The sequence below is a fragment of the Taudactylus pleione genome, unplaced genomic scaffold (genome assembly GCF_031769625.1).
Source record: "Taudactylus pleione unplaced genomic scaffold, aTauple2 ptg000040l, whole genome shotgun sequence".
Taxonomy (NCBI): domain Eukaryota; kingdom Metazoa; phylum Chordata; class Amphibia; order Anura; family Myobatrachidae; genus Taudactylus; species Taudactylus pleione.
Genome location: NW_028284442.1, coordinates 792,590 through 815,493, shown reverse-complemented (window position 1 = coordinate 815,493; position 22,904 = coordinate 792,590). Strand labels below are relative to the sequence as shown.

Here is a 22,904-nt window from a genome sequence, read left to right as displayed (position 1 = left end):
ATGACCCCACGGGAGCGCCTACTGGCCAATATCATGCCCACACACGGTACAATATAGCAGTGATATCGTACCAATCCATCGGATCGGCTGCTATATCGCACTGTTTATAGGCACCTTTAAATGTTTAAGCCAGTTCAAACTCAGACACGTCAATACCTGTCCATTCTTACTGAAATGTAGCTGAAATCTTTCAATTTGCAATTTTTTCGACCTTTAATTTAACAAACTGGTTCGAGAGCTACTTTCAGCAGTTTCAAACATCTTTATTTTACACTTCACATAGACGCATTTGCTTAATTGTCAGAAAGGTTAACAAGCAACATTTGCAATTAAATCATAATTCCACCCCTAGCATATATTTCAGACGGGTTGGGTATGAAATCCTCAATAGCCGCTGCAATGAAATGCCAAAACCAGTAGCCTGACAGAGGAGAATACCGATGGAGCATGTAAGTACCCCAACCCTACCCTTCGCCACCCCCCTAACCCTAATCCTCCCTTAGGGGTGCCTACCCCTAAGTCTCCCCCTAGGGGTGCCTAAAAATAACACTCCCCCTGTACCCTAAACCTATCCCTCGATCGGTCCGGCATGCTTCGGCATTCCGGCGTTGGGATAAAGATAGGCAACGGTCAGGGCTGGATTATAGGAGCAGGACGGGGCAGTCGTCCAGGGGTCTCACTGCCGCAGATATTGACCGGAAGCTGGCCACTTACCCTGGCCATCTCCCGGCAGAATCACACAGACAGCACACTGCTTGACGGACCTCTAGTAGCTGCCTCTAGAAGCCCCGCCCCCTTGTTGACATAGCGCCGCGATTCGCGGATACATGTGTAGGGGGTGGGGCCTAATGTAGTGAAGTACCCACCCCCATAAGAAAGCTGATGGCTCCTGCAGCTGCAACAGGTATGTGTGCGGGCTCTCAGTCCCCTCTCTCTCCTGCTCCTTCCTTCTCTCGCTCTCCCCCTCTGTCCCTTCCTTCCTCTCCCTCTATTCCCTTACTCTCTCTCTGTCCCTCTCCTCCATCCCTCTCTCTCTATTTTCCCTGTCCCTCTTTCCCCTCTCTTCCACCCCTCTCTCTGTCTATACTGTGTGTGTGTGTGTGTGTGTGTGTGTGTGTGTGTGTGTGTGTGTGTGTGTGTGTGTGTGTGTGTATATAATAATTTTGTATATGTAGCTATAATTTCTCTTATCTAAATCGAAAGCTTGTCCTTGCCACACTTCAGACGGGATGGCTTACAGTTTTTCACATGTAGAAGGCATAATCCATTTCCACACAATGAAGTCTGCACCACTAATTTAATTTATATATATCTCTATCTGTCTATATCTCTATCTTTCTCTAGCTATAAATATATCTCTATCTAACAAATTATCTCTATATATATCTATCCTATCTATATATTTATATTCCCCACTCAAAATCCTGCATTTTTCCCTGGCAGTATTTTAGACCACGGCCGTTATGCTGCCAGGAGTCAGTTCCCAGCAGTGTCACGGACATGATGTAGTATGCTGCGACTTTGCCAGTCAGTGGAGAGTCCAGAGAAGGTAAAGCTGGGTACACACTAAATGTTGTGTACCCAGTGCAATGTCTCATGCGGCGGGTGCCGGCATGTGCAAGTGCATACACACTTGCTCATGTCGGGAGCGACGGTGCAACAGCTTGGCCCCGCTGATGATATTGCTCGTTGGACCTGCTTGCAGGTCCGACGGGGGACGTCAGCAACATAGTGGGTACACACTTGCCGATGTGTACGATATGTTGTCCAATCCGCCAGATCGGACGTCATATCGTCTAGTGCAGTGTTGGCTAACCTTGACACTCCAACTGTTATGGAACTACATAACCCAGCATGCACTGCTACAGTTTTGCTATTAGGGCATGCTAAAACTGTGGCAGGGCATGCTGGGATATATAGTTCCACAACAGCTGGAGTGTCAAGGTTAGCCAACACTGGTCTAGTGTGTACCCGGCTTAAGGGGAATAGTAGACGCTGCGTGAGGCAATTTTATTGATGGGGCCCCCACAACTAAGTTGCCCCGGGGCTCCTATAAGCATTAATCTGGCCCTGAAAATGGTATTTCAACGCCTATCTTAAGTCTCTTGTCGGGCTTCTGCTCTCGGTCTATAGAACGGCGCAATTTAGTCCGCCAGTCTATAAACTACATGCCTTTCAGAAAGTGCTGCTACCTCCAACCATCAGAACTGGGAGAGTCCCAGTCCAACTGGGAGAAACAGTGTTTCACACTAACAGTGCAAATCAGCTGGGCTCTGTCCAACCAAGACCTGTAAAAGAATCGGACAAAGCCAATTTGTGTTGATTTAACCTTTATTTACATAGCGCTGACATTTTATGCAGCTACTCTTTACAGAAAATGTTTTTTTAACCAATTAATATCAGCTTTGAACTGTTCCTTGTTGTCACCACCAGGACTAGTAGCTATTGCACTGCTAGCAGAGCTGGGTTGCTGAGATCCCTACATTGGGTCACTTAGAAGTCTGGAAGTCGTACTTAAAAACTGGACATGGAGTGATAACTTAGGGTCTAATTCTGAGACGCATGCAAAATTGCTGTAGTTACAGGCAGCCGCTGAAGCCGGATATCCTACTTTATGCTAATATATCCGTTCAACTAATACTGTGGTGTTTCCGTGTGCAAGCGGAAACCCGTACTGTCCATAGATTTTACGCCAGCCGCTGCAACAGTCATTATTAGTATTTACACTCAAGTCTGAATGAGGCTTCCCTTCACCATACGCACAACTCAGAAACGCACAGAGCTTTTCATTCATGTCCACGACACTCCCACAAGTCAGAGTGGTAATGTGTGTTCACTCTGCCACTGCCCAGTTCACACTTTGAAATGTTCTTTTTCATGAAACGATCTGTGCGACTCAGACCAGCCCCATAGCCTTTCACTTTACCCACCTGACGTAACATGGAGGATATCTGCCATATTGATTAATGTGTAACCTGTATGTATATATATATATATATATATATATATACACATATATATAGCATATGTATACAGTATATGTGTGGGTGGGTGTAAATGACAAATATATACAAATATTTAGATCAATATATAACCAGTTTACAAGTAGGTTTTAAAAAAAGAATGACAATGATTCTTACTTCAGAGCAGCAGTGTAAATACTTGCAGCATTCAGCAGGTTACAGGCATGGGACAAATGTGATCCCTGTCTTTGATGTCTTATTTCCAAACCCCTAGCACACCAGATCACTATTTCATATAATCTGTTGCAAACCATTCCAGCCGCATAGTTAATACATATCTGTTGTGCGTATTCAGGCTCTGTCACTATGGAAATGTATCCGAGGGAAGCAAGTTAACAAATTATCTCTGTTTCTACACTGCTTTCCCAATCCCTGCTTCTCTGAGGGAAGGAGGGGATAAAGAGTGTCTTTATATTGCTACAGGCTCTCCTTAAGCCAAGGCAGACACACTTTGCCTATTAATTTAAAGTTTCCCCATATGGAATGTGTAAATGTAAGTATACATGTAAGATCTCAAGTGAGCCGCTGAAATATAATGGACTATTGAGAGATTTAACACACTCAATTACATGCCATTAGAATAACTTATATTATTCACATCACATTTTATGCACCAGTTCCAAATGCTCAAGTTATTTTTTATAGCAAGCACGCAAATCAATTGACATATTGAAGACTAATGCACTTAAAAATATGTGTATGCTAAGTCAACATTGTATAATTCATTCACTAAATATACAGGTTTTAATAAATGTGTACAAATGGTTTTATTTTTATTATATTATAGTTTTACAAATCAGCCTAACACCCCTCAAAAGATGCTGACATGGGGGTTCACTATGGGTACCCCCGAATAGCCCTGAAAAATTTATTTGAGGTCTTTGAATGGTCTCAATAGGTGCTATCTAGCGTCTTTTGGACAGTGGTAAAAAATAGCATTTAGCCACTTTTTTGGGAGGAAAATAAGTTGTCCTATCAAATTTGGGGTACATGAAAATGGGTGCAAGCATATTTTAAAATTGCTAAAGTCAAGCATTAAAAAGCGCCAAAAACGCACCTTCAGCAAACACCTGTAATCCAAAAAAACCTCACCCATACTTGCAGACCCCCCGAAAGGCTATTTCGCTAGGTTTTGAATTTGTACCCCCACTTTGAACTTTTTCACCCACATTTTCAAAGTGCTTTTTTTGGGGTGTCCTTTGTTTTTTTCAGCTTTTTTTACGCAGTTAGCGTCAAGGGGGGGGTCCAAAGGGTGCAGGGTGGTTGCCGCAAGTTTGCACCCCAATTCTACATTTTTTTACGGCGGGTATTCATTGACTAATCTTTTCCGCTGGTTACAAGGCGCAAAATTTTCGCACCGGCGAAAAGTCGGACAAATTGAATACGGGGATAAGTGGAATCGGCGAAAATTACGTCATCGGTGAAAAAGTTTCACAGAGAACGGCTTTTCGCTCCAAATTGAATACGGTCCTAAGTCAGATATAAGAACAGTATGGTGATTGAGATCAGCTTTAACTTCAAAGTTACAAGAGGCTGAGATGGATTCAAATATTGAGCTAGGAAGTGAAGAAATATCATTCCCTGAGTTAGTTTCTGCAGAAAGTAAACTGTCATTGATTGACCTTGCCTGAAGACACAGTGCTATGAAGCTTGATCTGAGTGACAAGCCTTGAATCATTATATAACATTAATATGAGAATTGTAGGAGTCAGACAGAATAAACAGTGATGCAGCCATGCAGGCAATTTTCTGCCAAAGAAGCCTAGTGAAAACAGAGGGAGTTTCCCTCAAACTGATGCTTTTCAGTACTGACAGACTGGGTGAGGCTTGGTCTACATCTCCTGGAGAATTACACTTTAATCGGATTACAAAACATGAACAGTAATACTTACAGCAAAGGGAAACTTACTTATGATAAAAGGTGATCTATAACTCACCTAGTCCATTAAAAAAAAGGAACAATATACTGGTCAAATCTTATTTTAATCTTGTATGTTAATCTTCATATAACACACTGAAGTGACAGGGCGTATACATATGGCATTGGCTGGATCCACCTGAATACGTCATTGACCGGTAACCACTACGTTGTATTGCTTGATGACCATATACAGCTCTTCATGGGACTTCATGTACCCCCACAACAATTAAATATTCCAGCAGGTTAAAGCATTGTGTCATCGACAGTGTGGCCACCATGTTCGCTCGACATGTACCCGATCGAGCATTTATGGGACGTGATGGAGAGGTACATTCTCACCCAAGAGCCGGCACCTACAAATATCACAGCTGTGGGAAGCTATGTAGACGGCATGTGTCAAAATCTTTCCAGAGGTCTTCCGTCCCCTTGTAGAATCGATGCCACGTCCAGTTGCTGCACTTCACCAGGGTAGAGGGGCTCCTACACGGCACTAGGCATCTATCCCATGACTTTTGGCACTTCAGTGTACATGAGCAGTATAGACAAACTGTGGAATGTATCCTATCTCTGACATGACTAGTGAAAGATGGCAGTATAATTTATTATTGTAGCCATTTTAAGACATAAATAATCTATGCCAGAAAATTACTAAAAAAAATACGCCTTCAGTTTCTCCACTTTATCTCTTTCCTCTTCCAGACTCATGGCACCCAAAGCTCAGTGTCCACAACAGAGCTAGAACTACTTCTGCACACTACCTCACCCTATACCTGGATGGGAGGTTCAAGGGTTAAGTGCAGAAAGTGTGGTAGCGCAGACTAAATAATCTTAGCTCCGCCTATCATGGCATAAAGCGCAGTATCACTCCATGGGGAGTAAGTTTTTTATGGCAATGCACAACTAATCATGTTCCACTGTAAATCATGTGATCAAGCACACACCCACTTCACTAGGGCAGTGGGTGGGATACAAGAGGGTTTTCTGGTCTCCTATGTGCCTGGAAGAACTCCCCGAAATTCATGAGTATACTGCATGCTATGAGAGAGTAAGCAAGTGTGCCTCACCCAAGCCCCTACACCATATACATGCAGCTCATCAAAGAAAGAATCCCCTCACAACTGTCTGACATTTACTTCTTTTCATTGAAAAAAATATATATATGTCACAATTAAACAAAAAAAATAAACAAAGAAAAATATAATTTAATACAATGGTAATAACATTATTTACAATCTTTGATTTAATTTTTCACAACCAATTATATTTGTATTATACAAGACATAAGTAAGAGATAATGCAATCATATTGTGAAACATAATAAGGCTAATAGACGCCATTGAGAAGTGTCCGCATAAACATGCTCGGACTGCAGAGTTGTGCTTTTATATGGGCATGGAACCACATTATCCTTAAATTTTACAGTAAGCTATCTATATAAATAAAATAAAAAATCATATCAGGTGTTGGCACTCTCCTTATGATAAAGCATGTACTTTGCCTGGTGCCTTCTAAAGGGGCGGTCAAAATACTGGTCCCAGAGGCGTTGGCCCTCAAAAGACCACACAAAAATAAATAGGTAAAGGTTTCAACGTTTCACAACAATAGCTCTTTCTTCAATCCTTGAAGAAAGAACTATTGTTCTGTAATGTTGGAAACTATTTGTTTCTGTGTGGTCGTTTAAGTGCTGCCTCCTCTGATTTTTTATAATATATATATATCTACACACATTTTACACGCTGTATATATATATATATATATATATATATATATATATATATAGCGTGTAATATAAGTATTGAACACATCAACATTTTTCTCAGTAAATATATATGATTTGGGGCAGTTGTAATAAAATTTGCACCAAATGTAAGTAACAACCCATGCAATCCACACATGCAAAGAAATCAAACCATAGATGTCCATAAATTAAGATATGTGTAATAATGGGAAATTAAACAGGGAAAATGTATGGGAAAAACAGGTAAGTGCAAAAAGGCATGGAAAGCCAAGACACCAGCTGAAATCTATCAGTAGTTAGAAAGCAACCCTGCCCCTTGTAAGTGCAAATCAATATAAGCTTGTTCAGTCCCAACTGATGGCCTATAAAAAGGTGTCTCATTAATAAGGTGTTATACAAGAAACATCTCATGATGGGTAAAAGCAAAGAGCTCTCTCAAGACCTTTGCTACCTTATTGTTGCAAAACATACTGATGGCATTGGTTACAGAAGGATTTCTAAACTTCTGAATGTTCCAGTGAGCACTGTTGGGGCCATAATCTGGAAGTGGAAAGAACATCATTTCACCATAAACTGGCCACGACCAGGTGCTCCTCGCAAAATTTCTCACAGAGGAGTGAAAATAATTATCAGAAGAGTTGTCCAATAGCCAAGGACCACTTGAGAGCTTCATAAAGACCTGGAATTAGCAGGTACAATTGTTTCAAAGAAAGCAATACGTAATGCACTCAACCACCACGACCTGTATGCATGCTCACCGCGCAAGACTCCATTGCTGAAGAAAAAGCATGTTGAAGCTCGTTTAAAATTTGCTGCACAACTTATGGACAAGCCTGTGAAATACTGGGAAAATATAGTCTGATCAGATGAAACCAAAATGTAACTTTTTGGATGCCATAATACACACCATCTATGGAAAGAACTAAAGATTAGAGTTCATAGAAGAGGCCCACGGAACCTTCAAGATTTGAAGCCTGGTTGAAAGAATGGGCCAAAATCACACCTGAGCAACGCATGCGACTAGTTTCTCCATACAGGAGGCGTCTTGAAAGGCTTTTGCACGAAGTATTAAATAAATTTCAGCAAGCGTGTTCAATACTTTTTCCCTGTGTCATTTCACATTATTACACATAACTTATTTTATGGACATCTACGGTTTAATTTCTTTGCATGTGTGGATTGTATGGGCTGTTGCTGACATTTGGTGAACATTTCATTACAATAGCCGCATTACAAATAAATATATACTGAGAAAAAAGTTGGTGCTCAATACTTATTTTACCCGCCATCATTCATTTTATGAATTGAAACGTTGATCTTATACGGATACTCCGTGTGTTTATTTCTTATTTTTGCTTGAGTGCCGCCAACTGCATGCATACTTGTTATTTATGAAGAAAGGCACCGGCAACAGTTGATATTTGTTTAGCCCAGTGCCGAGTATTTGGATTATATATATATATATACACACACACACACACACACACACACACAGTCAGGTGCATAAATATTGGGAAATTGACAGAATTTTCATATTTTGGCCTCTACTCACCACCACAATGGCTTTGAAATGAAACAAACAAGATGTGCTTTAACTGCAGACTTTCAGATTTAATTTGAGGGTAATTACATCCAAATTAGGTGAACGGTGTAGGAATTACAACGGTTTCTATATCTGCCTCCCACTTTTTAAGGGGCCAAAAGTAATGGGACAAACTAAACAATTGTAAATCTAACTTTCACTTTTTAATACTTTGTTGCAAATCCTTTGCAGGCAATTACAGCCTTACGTCTGGAACGCATAGACATCACCAGGCGCTGGGTTTCATCCCTGGTGATGCTCTGCTAGGCCTCTACTGCAAATGTCTTCAGTTCCTGCTTGTTCTTGGTGCATTTTCCCTTCAGTTTTGTCTTCATCAAGTGAAATGCATGCTCAATCGATTCAGGTCAGGGGATTGACTTAGCCATTGCATAACATTCCACCTTTTAGCCTTAAAAAACTCTTTGGTTGCTTTTGCAGTATGCTTTGGGTCATTGTCCATCTGCACTGTGAAGCGCCGTCCAATGAGTTCTGAAGCATTTGACTGAATATGAGCATATAATATTGCCCGAAACACTTTAGAATTCATTCTGCTGCTTTTGTCAGCAGTCACATCATCAATAAATACAAGGGAACCAGTTCCATTGGCAGCCATACATGCCCACGCCATGACACTACCACCACCATGCTTCACTGATGAGGTGGTATGTTTTGGATCACGAGCAGTTCCTTTCCTTCTCCATACTCTTCTCTTCCCATCACTCTGGTACAAGTTGATCTTTGTCTCATCTGTCCATAGGATGTTATTCCAGAACTGTAATGACTTTTTTAGATGTTGTTTGGCAAACTCTAATCTGGTCTTCCTGTTTTTGAGGCTCACCAATATTTTACATCTTGTGGTGAACCCTCTATATTCACTCTTGTAAAGTGTTCTCTTGATTGTTGACTTTGACACATATACATCTACCTCCTGGAGAGTGTTCTTGATTTGGCCAACTGTTGTGAAGGGGTTTTTCTTCACCAGGGAAATAATTCTTCTGTCATCCACCACAGTTGTTTTCCGTGGTCTTCCGGGTCTTTTGGTGTTGCTGAGCTCTCCGATGCATTCTTTCTTTTTAAGAATGTTCCAAACAGTTGATTTGGCCACACCTATTGTTTTTGCTATCTCTCTGAAGGGTTTGTTTGGATTTTTCAGCCTAATGATGGCTTGCTTCACTGATAGTGACAGCTCTTTGGACCTCATATTGAGAGTCGACAGCAACTGATTCCAAATGCAAATGTCACACCTAGAATCAACTCCAGACCTTTTACCTGCTTAATTGATAATGACATAAAGAGGGAATAGCCCACACCTGTCCATGAAATAGCTTTTGAGTTGATAGTCCCATTACTTTTGGCCCCTTAAAAAGTGGGAGGCACATATAGAAACCGTTGTAATTCCTACACCGTTCACCTGATTTGGATGTAATTACCCTCAAATTTAATCTGAAAGTCTGCAGTTAAAGCACATCTTGTTTGTTTCATTTCAAAGCCATTGTGGTGGTGAATAGAGGCCAAAATATGAAAATTCTGTCAATGTCCCAATATTTATGCACCTGACTGTGTATATATATATATATATGTATATATATATATATATACACACACAGTATATATATATATATACATACACACACACAGTATATATATATATATATATATATATACACACACACACATACACATTATTCTACAGCAGGACAATGGCCCCAAACATACAGCTAAAGTCATTAAGAACTATCTTCAGCGTAAAAAAGAACAAGTAGTCCTGGAAGCGATGATAAGGCCCCCACAGAGTCCTGATCTCACAATCATTAAGTCTTTCTGGGATTACATGAAGAGATGGAAATATTTGCACAAGCCTACATCCACAGAAGATCTGAGGTTAGTTCTCCAAGATGTTTGGAAAAACCTTCCTGCCGAGTTCCTTCAAAAACCTAGAAGAATTGAAGAATTGATGCTGTTTTGAAGGCAAAGGGTGCTCACACCAAATATTGATTTGATTTAGATTTATCTTCTGTTCATTCACTTTGAATTCTGTTAATTGATAAAAATAAACTATTAACACTTCTATTTTTGAAAGCATTCTTAATTTGCAGCATTTTTTTCACACCTGCCTAAAACTTTTGCACAGTACTGTATATTGTAAGTTGTGTTCCTGTTGTGGAGGAGGGTGTAACTCCTTGGCTGAAGAGAGTCCAGGAAGCTTTAAAGCACACCAAATTGATTAGAACATACTAGTATATTCAGTATATAAATGTGAATCACAAGAATCAATAAAAGTATCTTAAACATCCTACAAACAGTGCCTTGGTGTTGAATAATACAGTGGACACTTCCTCACAGTATAGCATGTACATCAAGGCTACATTTCACTCTGCTTTGGAAAGCTGTAGGATTACATAATGCAGTCTGTCTTTGTCTTTCTGCTTACTTAAGATCCTTTATGAGAGTCCAAAGTTTTCTAAGAGCCTGAATAAATGATTCCATCTGAACTAAAAAGGTGTTTCTCAAAAGGGAAAACACTACTACAATTTCCTGAATAATAATACAATGGGCTACTGAAAAAGTATGCCTTGTTGCTCCTTTTACGTTCCCTCTAATTTGACATCTCTGAATGCCAGTAGTATACCAAAGTTACTGATGACAGCTAAAAGTGTCATGTAAACATCACTAAATGCTGGTGCAAATGCCGGAAGCTTTCAGAACAAATGTATTTTAAAATTTGTAATAAAAATGTTTTAACAGGAAGAATAACATTTGCTGCAACAAATTACAAATAAAATCTATTTTATACAACAAAATGTTTCCAATAGCTTTTATTTTAAAGCATTAAGGTGCGTACACACACAACGATGTCAGTGTTGAACGATTTTCGTTCAGTTTTTCCCTTGAAAAAGTGAACGAAAATAGTTTTACAAAGTAGTTGGTTTTACTTTACATAATAAACGATTTTCTGTGTTGAAGGAAAAATGTTGCAACTTCTATTGAAAACCGTTCAGTTGGCCAGTCTGACTGAACAACAAATTGACAAACGTGAACACGCATGAACGATAATCGTTCATCGTTTTACACTGAACGATTTTTTGAACGATAACAATGTCGTTATAGTTAAAACGTTCAAAAAATCGTTGTGTGTACGCACCTTAACACATTTTTTTGCAAGGGGTCATTCCGTGTCAAAGCAACACACTGATTTTACCTCACCAGCTCAGATTTTGATAGCATTTGATTTCAGTTTGCGATTTATATTAGAAGTACCTGGTGATAATATCACCTTGGGGCCATTCCAAGTCAAATCAACACACTTTTTGATAAAATTTTACCTCACCAGCTCAGATTTTGTTCAAATTTGGTATATGGAGAGTATATATGTAGTCTAAGTAAAATACAACATTTTATTTAAATATCTCATGCCGTTTCCAAAATATGTAAAGTTTAAAAAAACTGTCAAAAACGCACAACCAGTATATTTTCAAATCACTATAGCAGCTCTCCCAATTAAGCTAGAGAGGTGGGAGTGGTGTCATTTTACTGTGTAAATTAATTAGTGAATTAATATTAACTTGGGAAATGCTTTAAAGGTATGCTATAGTTTATCCTGGGGAAACAAGACTGTTTTTTCCTGTTGTTTTACAAATGATAGCTTAGACTGAATAGTGATGCATAACTCATCAACATTGCATTTAATTGCATTTTATTTCAGTTTGCAATTTATATTAAAGTACCTGGTGATAATATCACCTTGGGGCCATTCCATGTCAAATCAACACACTTTTTGTTAAAATTTTACCTCACCAGCTCAGATTTTGTTCAAATTTGGTATATGGAGAGTATATATGTAGTCGAAGAAAAATACAAAAATTTAAATATCTCATGCCGTTTCCAAAATATGTAAAGTTTTCAAAAATTTGTCAAAAATGCACAAACAGCATATTTTCAAATCGCCATATCAGCTATCCTAATTAAGCTAGAGAGGTGGGAGTGGTGTCATTTTACTGTGTTTTTTATACCCTTTCCTATGATATACAACACAATAGGCTTTGCGAGGAAAAACTTTTCCAAATTAAAACTGAAATTTTTTGATCATGATTATCTCAAAAAGTGCATTGACAAAAAAGTAAAAAAAAATTCTGGAAATAGTCTATACTAATGTTAAATGTTTGTCAAAATGTATAAGTGGGAGGATAATGGGTACATAGTTAAAAATAATTTTAAGGAGTAGGCACTACGGTTGAAAAATATCAAGGCCTACTTTTAAATCAAATTATGTGAGGAAACAACTAAAATTAGCCCAACACTCAATATTTGAATCAAATGTAAATTCTCTTAATTATTTTTTATCAATATCTACATGTGAGAATATATAGTATAGATATTATATATTCTCACAGATTGTCAAAAAGTAATTTATGAGAATTTACAAAAATTGTAAAAAATGTTGTAGGCCTAATTATAATAGTTCCTATATAACTTTATTAACTAAAAACAATGAATAATGCTTGCAAGAAAATAAATAATGATCTTTGATAATGTTAATGCATTGTTTATGAATCATGCTCATGAATCATTGTTCTTGTGAGCTAATAGCAGACCACTAGCTGCTGTTTGCCATACAGGTAGGAGAATCACGGATAATGCTCAAGGAAATCCAAAGCACCAGGAACAACTACCTCCTGATGACACTTTAAAAATCACTGAGGCATTATCAAACTATCTTCAGCTAACATTGTTGACTGACTAATACAGTGTCAAATATTTATATTCAACTTGATTTATATAATTAAACTAATCAAGCCATCAAATCTACTATTACCTATTACTACGTATAATACACCTGGCTTTTTTGGAATAAACTACCTTGCATTAAAATTATTTTAAACTATGAACTCATTATCCTCCTACTTATAAATTTTGACAAACATTTAACATTAGTATAGATAATTTCCAGAATTTTTTTTACTTTTTTTTTTTTTTTTTTCTTGCAAGCATTATTCATTGTTTTTAGTTAATAAAGTCATATAGGAACTATTATAATTAGGTCTACAACATTTTTTACAATTTTTGTAAATTCTCATAAATTACTTTTTGACAATCTGTAAGAATATATAATATCTATATTATATATTCTCACATGTAGATATTGACAAAAAGTAATTAAGAGAACTTACATTTAATTCAAATATTGAGTGTTGGGCTAATTTTAGTTGTTCCGTCATATAATTTGATTTAAAAGTAGGCCTTGATTTTTTCAACCGTAGTGCCTACTCCTTAAAATTATTTTTAACTATGAACCCATTATCCTCCCACCTATACATTTTGACAAACATTTAACATTAGTATAGACTATTTCCAGAATTTTTTTTTTACTTTTTTGTCAATGCACTTTTTGAGATAATCATGATCAAAAAATTTCAGTTTTAATTTGGAAAAGTTTTTCCTCACAAAGCCTATTGTGTTGTATATCATAGGAAAGAGTATAAAAAACACAGTGAAATGACACCACTCCGACCTCTCTAGCTTAATTAGGAGAGTTGATATGGCAATTTGAAAGTATGCTGCTTGTGCGTTTTTGACAGATTTTTGAAAACTTTACATTTTTTGGAAACGGCATGAGATATTTAAATAAAATTTTCAATTTTTCTTAGACTACATATATATTCTCCATATTCCAAATCTGAACAAAATCTGAGCTCGTGAGGTAAAATTTTAACAAAAAGTGTGTTGATTTGACATGGAATGGCCCCAAGGTGATATTATCACCAGGTACTTATAATATAAACTGCAAACTGAAATAAAATGCAATTAAATTGCAATGTTGATGAGTTATGCATCACCATTTAGTCTAAGCAATCATTTGTTAAACAGGAAAAAACAGTCTTGTTTCCCCAGGATAAACTATAGCATACCTTTAAAGCATTTCCCAAGTTAATATTAGTTCTTATCAGTCCTGCTGAAGTAATAGCAATTTGCTACTTTAAGTAAGGGTCATATTAACCAGCAGGATATAAAATACTGAAAAGCTGCAACACTTTGTAATAGATTTACTTCTATAAATAGAAATGTTGAAGCTGCTGCCATATTATAAGTCCTATTTGGTAGATATATTAATAACATCAGCATTATTTTTCAGCACATCATTCTGAAGTGCTAGGCCACCCTTAGGCCCCATTTCAATTCCCTAAAAACACCCACCCATTTCCATACAGCACCCACTCATTGCGGAACACATATCCCAATTTTTCAGTCCTAGCTACTGTTAGAAAGTCCTTACTAATTAGACATCGGGACACTCCAATAAAATCAGGACAGTTTGACGATATGTAGGGCTACTGTAGATATAAAGCACACCAATACCATGAATATATGCAGTTTTGCAGGGGTGTAGTGGGAGTGGGTGATCCAGGTGCAGGCAGTGGGTGCCTGCGTTTTTTCCCAATAGTAGCAGTAGATTGGCAGGACTGTCCCCCGATGGGATGGCCAATAACAGAAGGCACAACAATCCATATGCTGCCTATTTCCATATAGAGGCAGCAGGTCCCCATGGCTCTTCCAGTGCATATCCTGCACCCTTCACTGGATACTCCCTTGACCTCTGCTTTTCCTCCATTGCTTCCCTCCCCATTTAGCGATGTGTATACTTTTCACCTCCCTCCCCCTGTGCGTATGTTTCTATCACCCCCATGTGCCTGCTTTCATTTTGTGGGTCTGTCCTGTCTTTTTCTTCCTTTGTGTGTCTATTTTCTTCTCCCATTTCTAACTCCTTCACCATCCCTTACCGTTCTCCTCCTCTTCTACCAAAGTTGCTGGAGTCTTTCTGGCTTCCGGTAAGAAGCTACATGAATGAGGAGACAGGTAAGCTCCATCTTCTGATTTTAATTTTTTTTGCCCAATGTGTGTTCCACAAGTATTATGGTTGTACAATATTTTTAAAATATAAACAAAGAGTGTACTTGTGACTAGAGTGCGCTGATATCAGCTTCAAAGAAGGAAGAAAAAGAAGATGCACATATAATAAAAGACGAATACTTTCCTCCTATATGCAATCTGGATGGTTCCCGTATCTCTGGGTTCTCCTTTTTCCCTTATATGTCCAATGTCATAAAAAACATAATAAATAGTGCACTCTAGTCACAAGTACACTCTTTGTTTATTGTTATATTGCTTGAGTTATTTTAGGGTATAACTTTATTTGATGATAGGAGTGCTGCTTGTGATATCATTATTGGCGTCTGGAAATATACCCATTTTTTTATATAATATTTTTTAAATGTATTACATTTTTTGATACATTTAATTTATGTTTATTCTTTTTTTACCCACTTGAAAATGAAAGCCCAAAACTGGCAACCTAACTCAAAGACTGGCCCAGCAAAGTGGTAAGTTAACTCTAATAACTGGAGCAGCCCTGACAATATTTTGTTGCTAAATTGTTGCAATAAAGAAATGTGTTCTTGCTCCTGATAAGCTGCAGTAAAGAAATGTTATATATCAATACAAAGGGGTTGTTCATGATACATATGTTCCTGTTTTTGAACAGGTTCTAGCTTTTCAATAGACATATAATACCTCAAGTTCCCTGGCCTTTGATAAACTGGTTTAGACAAGCACTATCAAAATGTTGTTGTATAAACATAAACCAATAAATATTTTTTTATATGCAATTCTGATATAATGGGGTCTATGTACTAATAATCGTGGACCGGCCGCGATTTATGTACCTAACTCGCCGGGGATATTTTCATTCTTACTAAAAATATCCCGGCTGTGTACTACGGGGAACTCACAGGGACAGCGGTTGCAGTAACCTCTGTCCTCGCGAGTTATATCCCCGGCATTTAGGAATAGTCTTTCACAGAAATGAAAGACTTCCCCGGGGAAAACTGACGCTGGGGATTCTGGAGATAGCCGGGGACTGCGGGGGAGTGATCGAAAGAAGTTCTGAAGATGGTGTAAACTACAGGTGCTAAACATAGCACACTTCGGCGCTAACTGTGTGGAGTTTGTATATTCTCCCTGTGCTTGCATGGGTTTCCTCCCGCACTCCAAAAATATACTGGTAGGTTAATTGGCTCCTAACAAAAATAAACCCTAGTGTGTATCTGTGTCAGCAAGTGGTAGGGAATAGAGATTGTAAGCTCTGCTAAGGGGCAGGAACTGATGTGAATGGCCAAATATTTTCTGTAAAGCGCTGCGGAATATGTGTGTGCTATATAAATAACTGGTAATAAATAAATAATAGTACATTGGGGTCAGATCATAGTCCCCATTGATAATAATGGGGACTGCAATCTGCAGTGCTATTTAGCACTTTGCCAGAGATTTCTGTGAAACCCCCATGTATTGTGCTTTTAGTACATAGATTCAGTACAAAAAATGATGCAGGCATAATTTTATGTAACAAAACGGCTTCATACCTAGGCCCCAAAGTCTTTATTTCTACACTATAAGACCTTAAAATATCAGACTTGCAATTACATATCAAATTTACTTTGTATTGTAATACAAGCTTCCTTTGTGGATGGACTCCGCTCCCCTGCACAAGAAAAGCAACACAGACACCAGAATACAAGCCGCAAGATAGGCAGACTTCAGGCTATGACACTTTACTTTAATCAGCCTCTTATTTTTAATAGCCTCTGGATTTTCAGTGTTGTGCACTCCATGAACTTTCATGTCCTACTTGAGCTGTCAAAACCCTCTCAGGTTGCTGGCCATGAGTACTCAGTGGCACGTGCACTATATCATGAGCCCCTACCATTGCATTCCTCCAGGGGACCCTTCATGAGCCAGTCTAAAAGTGACCCTGCTTTTCTTTATTTCACTTCAACTTACTGGCCATGCCCCCTCCCCAAGTACACTTCTGTAGCTGAATAAGCCTCGCCATAGCATGCGCTAGCTCCAGATGCCATGGCTCCACGCTATGCCTTTAGTGCTAGGCTCGGTCTGCTCATTTTACACACATTTTTATTACATAACTTGATGTAACAACAACAGTACAACTAAAACAGGTCTCTAATTTATTTAATAAACATATGTCACGGTTATGAACGCTGAATGTTTCTGGGGTGAAAAAAAACCAGCACCCATAATATATATTGTGCTTTATATTCTATTAGGAATAACAATGTCGCTGCAGGGTAAGACTGTATTAGCTGTCTCCTTAAAGCGATAATTTTGTTCACATCATGTTTGCCTGACATTACTTCTTGTACTTTTCAATGCCTAAAGCTATTTGCCTAATTGACTCTTAAATGTATCAGATTGATTATGGAGTTCATGAAGTTTCTGGAAACAGTAGTAAAAGGTGTAAAATTGGATGCTAGCAAATTAATACAGCAGTTAAACAGATCTAACATTTGTCTTCTATTTAGCTTTTCTACAGTTTCTTCTCCTGTGAGGCTACACAACCTATTGGCAATAATAAAATGCAAATGACACTGCATGTCAAACACAATCATGTTCGTAACCAGCATTTCGACTTGTGGGTAGGTGATCAGTGGTGGGTGCACCATTAAGCCACTTGTATTTACTTACAGTGAACACAATTAAGTGGAGTATGCAGAATTCAAAACACAGAAGGTGGGAACGGGGTCATTGGAACCAGTTGGTTCCTGTCCTATATCCGTAATCAAGCACTTATTAGAAGCAAGATGTCTTAATAAAATCATGTTTTTGAGCACCAAAAGGTCCGAGTCACAGTTATTTTATTTCTTTGGCAAATTCTAATATAGTCACTTTGGTTCATTCAGTTATAAAACAGGGAAATTATATCGTTAATGCAATTATGAAACAGATGCATCACATACTTGCCTATTCTACTACAATATCTGGGAACAAGCATGGTGACATGATTTGCGTGATTCTAGCCCCACCCCAAGCTGCGAAACGCACATTAAGAATCAGGTTGCCACCGCATTTGGGCTTACTCTCCATTATATCCCTTAGCGTAACTCCTGAAAGTTGGCAAGTATGGTGCATTATTTTAAAGAGTGTTTGTTTTGCGAGTATTTTACATGCATTTATACCCTCACCTTCATTTTATATTTTGCCAATTTTTTAAAAAAGGGGAAAAAAATATTTTAGAAATAATACCTTTTTCCTTTATTGATCACCCTATCACTACTAAGCTTATTTGAAACAAGTCTACAGGATAAGGCTCTCTCCACCAATTCAGTTGTCAAGGACTTAAAGTCACGCTTGTGTCTCCAAGTAGAACCCAGCACCAAACACGCACAGAGAAAGGCCTAAGTAATCATCATGTATTATTTTTGAATTTTATTTAAACAAAAATTTGTATATATTTTTTGTAATATTTCAATCATGTTTATCATATAGGAAGACAAGACAACAACAAACATTAATGACTGTAGTGATTTCTCAGGCAGACATCCAGTACTTGTACGGTCTCCAGGTGATGTCCACATGGCAACAGAGTACGGTCTCCAGGTGATGTCCACATGGCAACAGAAAACCACCAATGTGTTTCGTTGAACTTTAACTTCATCAGGGATATGGTTCCTTCCCTCTGTTTACTGTTTTACTGGGCTCCCACCTAAATACTCAATCAGTATGCAGAATGGCAAGGAATGAAAATGATTACTTGCCAATTTGCATACTAATTGAGTAGCAAGTTGTGAAAAAGAATTGAAATTTGAATTGCATTAGGCAGCCCTCAGGACCTTCCGCAATGAAGCTAGCCTGTGTCTATTTTCCAACACCATTTGGAGGGGTGCCTATCATGTGGAACTTGTTCCCAGGTTGTGGCTTTATGTTTTATACCAATATCTATTATATGATGCTGTTTTATGTTTTTATTATGTGAGTGTGCATTTGTGTTTAAATAAATTATATGTATAGAGTCAAATAATATTGCACCACAGTTTATATATTCTCTTTCTTCCATGCTTATGGTGTCTTAATAAGAGAGAAAACAAGGAGAAAACAGATTTTAAACCAGAGGTGATGTCCTAATCTTCATTAGGAGCATTGGAGTGTGATGACAGGCCTTGTATGCATATAATTCTAGTGAGGATCAGTCCATAATAGAAGTGTTGGTGATTATCCAGACCAGGGGCAGCCAACCAGTCAGAGGCAAAGAGCCAAACAATATCTGTAGTCAAGTTAAAGAGCCAATAGCATGCACACGCCTGCAAGCACGCGTGCAAAAGTGGGGTGTGGCCTAGCTGTCACAAGACCACGTCCCATTTTCTGCGCCAGCATTTGTTATTACAATTGAAGGAGTATGACCGTGTGTCACACGCCCGTTTTTAGTCACGCTGGGGGCGAGCCCAGCTCATTGAAAAAGAAAACAAAGTCAGAGCAATATAGAAAACATTGAAAAAGCCACGTTACACTGATACAAGTCCGATCCAGATAAAATACATGAAAACAAGCCAGATTCACATAAAATATAATTGAACAAACCCGATCCACATAAAATACACGGAAATAAGCCAGATCCACATAAAATAGAATGAAACGAGCCAGATCCACATAAAATATAATGGAACAAGCCAGATCCACATAAAATATAATGGAACAAGCCAGATCCACATCAAATATAATGATACAAGGCAGATCCACATAAAATAAATTTTGCAACCCCAAACCACATAAAATACATTGAAAAAGCAAGATTCACATAATACACACTTCAGCTCCTCCATGTGTCACTCCAGCCCCCTCCAGTGCCATTCCAGCCCACATTCGTGTGTCATTGCAGCCCCCCCCCATATGCCACTGCAGCACCACTCATGTGTCACTCTAGCCACCTCCCCGGTGTTATCTCAACAGCCCCACTATGCCCCCATAAGTATGAAAGCAGGCATCATCCCCCCAGCTCTCAGACAGCCCTCCCAATGGCTCTCAGGCAGTAGTGCCCCTTATGCAGTGCCCCCTGTAGTTGTGCCCCATATGCTGTAACCCCTGTAGTAGTACCCATCATGCAGTGCCCCCTGTAATTGTGTCCCATATGCAGTGCCCCCTGTAATTCATATGAACCATATGCAGTGCCCCCTAAAGTTAGGGCCGTAACTAGGGTGGTGCGACCTCTGCCATGGCACAGGGCACCACAGGGCAGGGGGCGCTGTTTGGTCCTGTCAATTTTCTGTTTATAATCATTCTCACTTGCAGCTTCATCTTCTTTTATCCCCAGCATCTCCTGGCCTCCCCTATCTCTTCCCTGGCCCTTCCTCATGAGACCATGGTCCTTTTATGGGTGCACGTCTTATGACCCTATTTGAAAAATAGGAAGGGGGGGGGAGGAGCGCCAATGCTCTTTCTGGCACAGGGCACCAAAAAGTCTAGTTACGGCTATGCCTAAAGTAGTGCCCGTTATGCAGTGCCCCCAGTACTCACCTGACCACGCTGGCTCCAGCTGCCTCTGACTGGATCTAACTAGATCCAGTATGCGTGCAGGCTCCTCACAACGCGGGTGAAGTCACCTGCGCACTGCATTACTGGGAATGCTGGCCTCTGAAGCAATCAGAGGTCATAGTTCACAGTTGCGATGGCCACCTCGAGGTCTGCTGTCTGTTAGGAGCTGCAGCACAACTAAGTGCATGGAGCTCGAGAGCCGTGGGTTGGCCACCCCAGATCTAGACTATCTCCTACGGTTAAAAGGACCTACTGTACACAGGCAATATATCTGATACACGAATGTGGAGATTTTAAAGTGTCAAAATACTATACTGTGTTGTATTATGTATTTTTTTTTCTCGTATATGAAAAATCCATCCCATTGCCACAATAGCACCACTGTAGCCAAAATTTTTTTTTTTGCATAGATGAGCTTTAAAAATTAGGTCTAATGTATGGAGAAGACCAAATTCCTCAAACAATCTTTGCACGAAATTACTTCACTGTAAGTGCTTTTCCTGTATTGGGTGATTGTGTATATAATATATATATATATATATATATACACCCACAAAACTGCAGGTGAGTAGCACTCCCTCTTAATAATTATAATGATGCCTGGTGCCCTCCTAGGTATCCCTCGGCGAGGATCCAACATATACAATAGATTGAAGGCGGCACTCGGATGAAATAATGCCAGTACACAGCTGGTTACATAAATTCCACATTTCAAGACTTTAATCATCTCGTCATCAGGAACCTGATGACGAGACAATTAAAGTCTTGAAATGTGGAATTTATGTAAGCAGTTGTGTACTAGTATTATTTCATCATCATTTTGGCCTGCACTTTTGCCCGATGAACGATAAAGATGAATGACCTGCGGGAATGCGCATCGTTCATCGTTATCGTTCATCATTTAGGTAAAAAAATGGACGATAAAGTGAACGACTGAATGATAACGGTATCGTTACCGTTCAGTCATCCACTTTAATCGCCCAGTGTGTACGCACCTTAAGGCTCTAGGACAGGACTGGCCAACCAGTGAATTTCCTGCAATTGTGAAACTACAAGTCCCAGGATGCCCTGCCACAGTTTTGCTATTAGGAAATGCTAAAACTGTGGCAGGGAATGCTGGAACTTGTAGTTTCACAACAGCTGGAAAGCCACAGGTTGGGTAGATCTGCTCTAGGACCCAAGCAAACCACCGTGAGGGCCATTATCTCCAAAAGGATAAAACATGGAACAGTGGTGAATTTTCCCTAGAGTGCCTGGGCTACCAAAAATCCTCCAAGAGCGCATTGACGACTCATCCACAAAGTCACAATAGAACCCAGAACATCATTAAAGGAATTGCAGGCCTCGCTCGCCTCTATTAATGTCAGTGTTCATTATTCCTCCATAAAAAAAAAAAAAGAGAGACTGATAATCATGGGGGAGTTGCAAGGTGAAAAGGACTGCTAGCCAAGAGGGACATAAACCACATTTATAAACCCAAAGCCTTTTGGGTTAATGTTCTGTGGACTGATGAGACATTTTATGTAAGAGTTTGATTTTGTTTCATGGAGAGGTACATTATAGTATAATTTTTGCACTATGCTTGACAGGAGCCTAAGAAAATTAATTTGTGCTGTGCTGTTGTCTGTCTCCACACATTCCACTACCTCTTAACCTGGTTGAATAGTGCACTTTGGGCCTGATTCAGACCCACTCGCGAGCGGCTGTCCGCTCGCAAGTGGGTCGATGTTCTGGACTGAGCATGCGCACGACGGAGGGAGCTCCGTCGTGCGCATGCGCCAGACGCGACGAGCGAAGGAAAGTCCTTCGCTCGTTGTGTCCGATCAAAGGGGGCGTGCTGTCAATGTTGATTGACAGCACGCCCCCTTTGGTAGGCGTGCCGGGGGCGTGCCTCCCTGACGGGGGCGTTCCCACGGGAACGCCTCCCGTCAAAAGCCGGCCCACTGACATCACTAGTGATGTCAGTGGGAGTGATTTTGGCTCTGATAGAGCCAAAATCACTCCGGAGCTTACGGTTGAAAACCTCAACCGCAGGCTCCGGCTCGCAGTTTCGATGGTCGCGATGGTCACGACCATCGCGGCCATCAAAATGCACGCTCGTATAGCCTGTGGGTGGTGACCCACAGCTATACGAGCGTCCAGGAGGACGCTCCATTTTCATGGAGACCGGCCCTCATTCAGCGCGTGCGCTCTGCTCAGAGCGTACGGCTCTGAATGAGGGCCTTTATCTTCTAATGTCATGCATTAAAATGCTACCTTAGGAGT

General features: G+C 39.5%; 1 protein-coding gene across 2 annotated transcripts in view; it reads right to left on the bottom strand.

Moving 5' to 3' along the window:
• CHST11 (carbohydrate sulfotransferase 11) overlaps positions 1-22,904 on the bottom strand; it is a 291,985-nt gene that overhangs the window by 68,430 nt on the left and 200,651 nt on the right. The window lies entirely within an intron of this gene.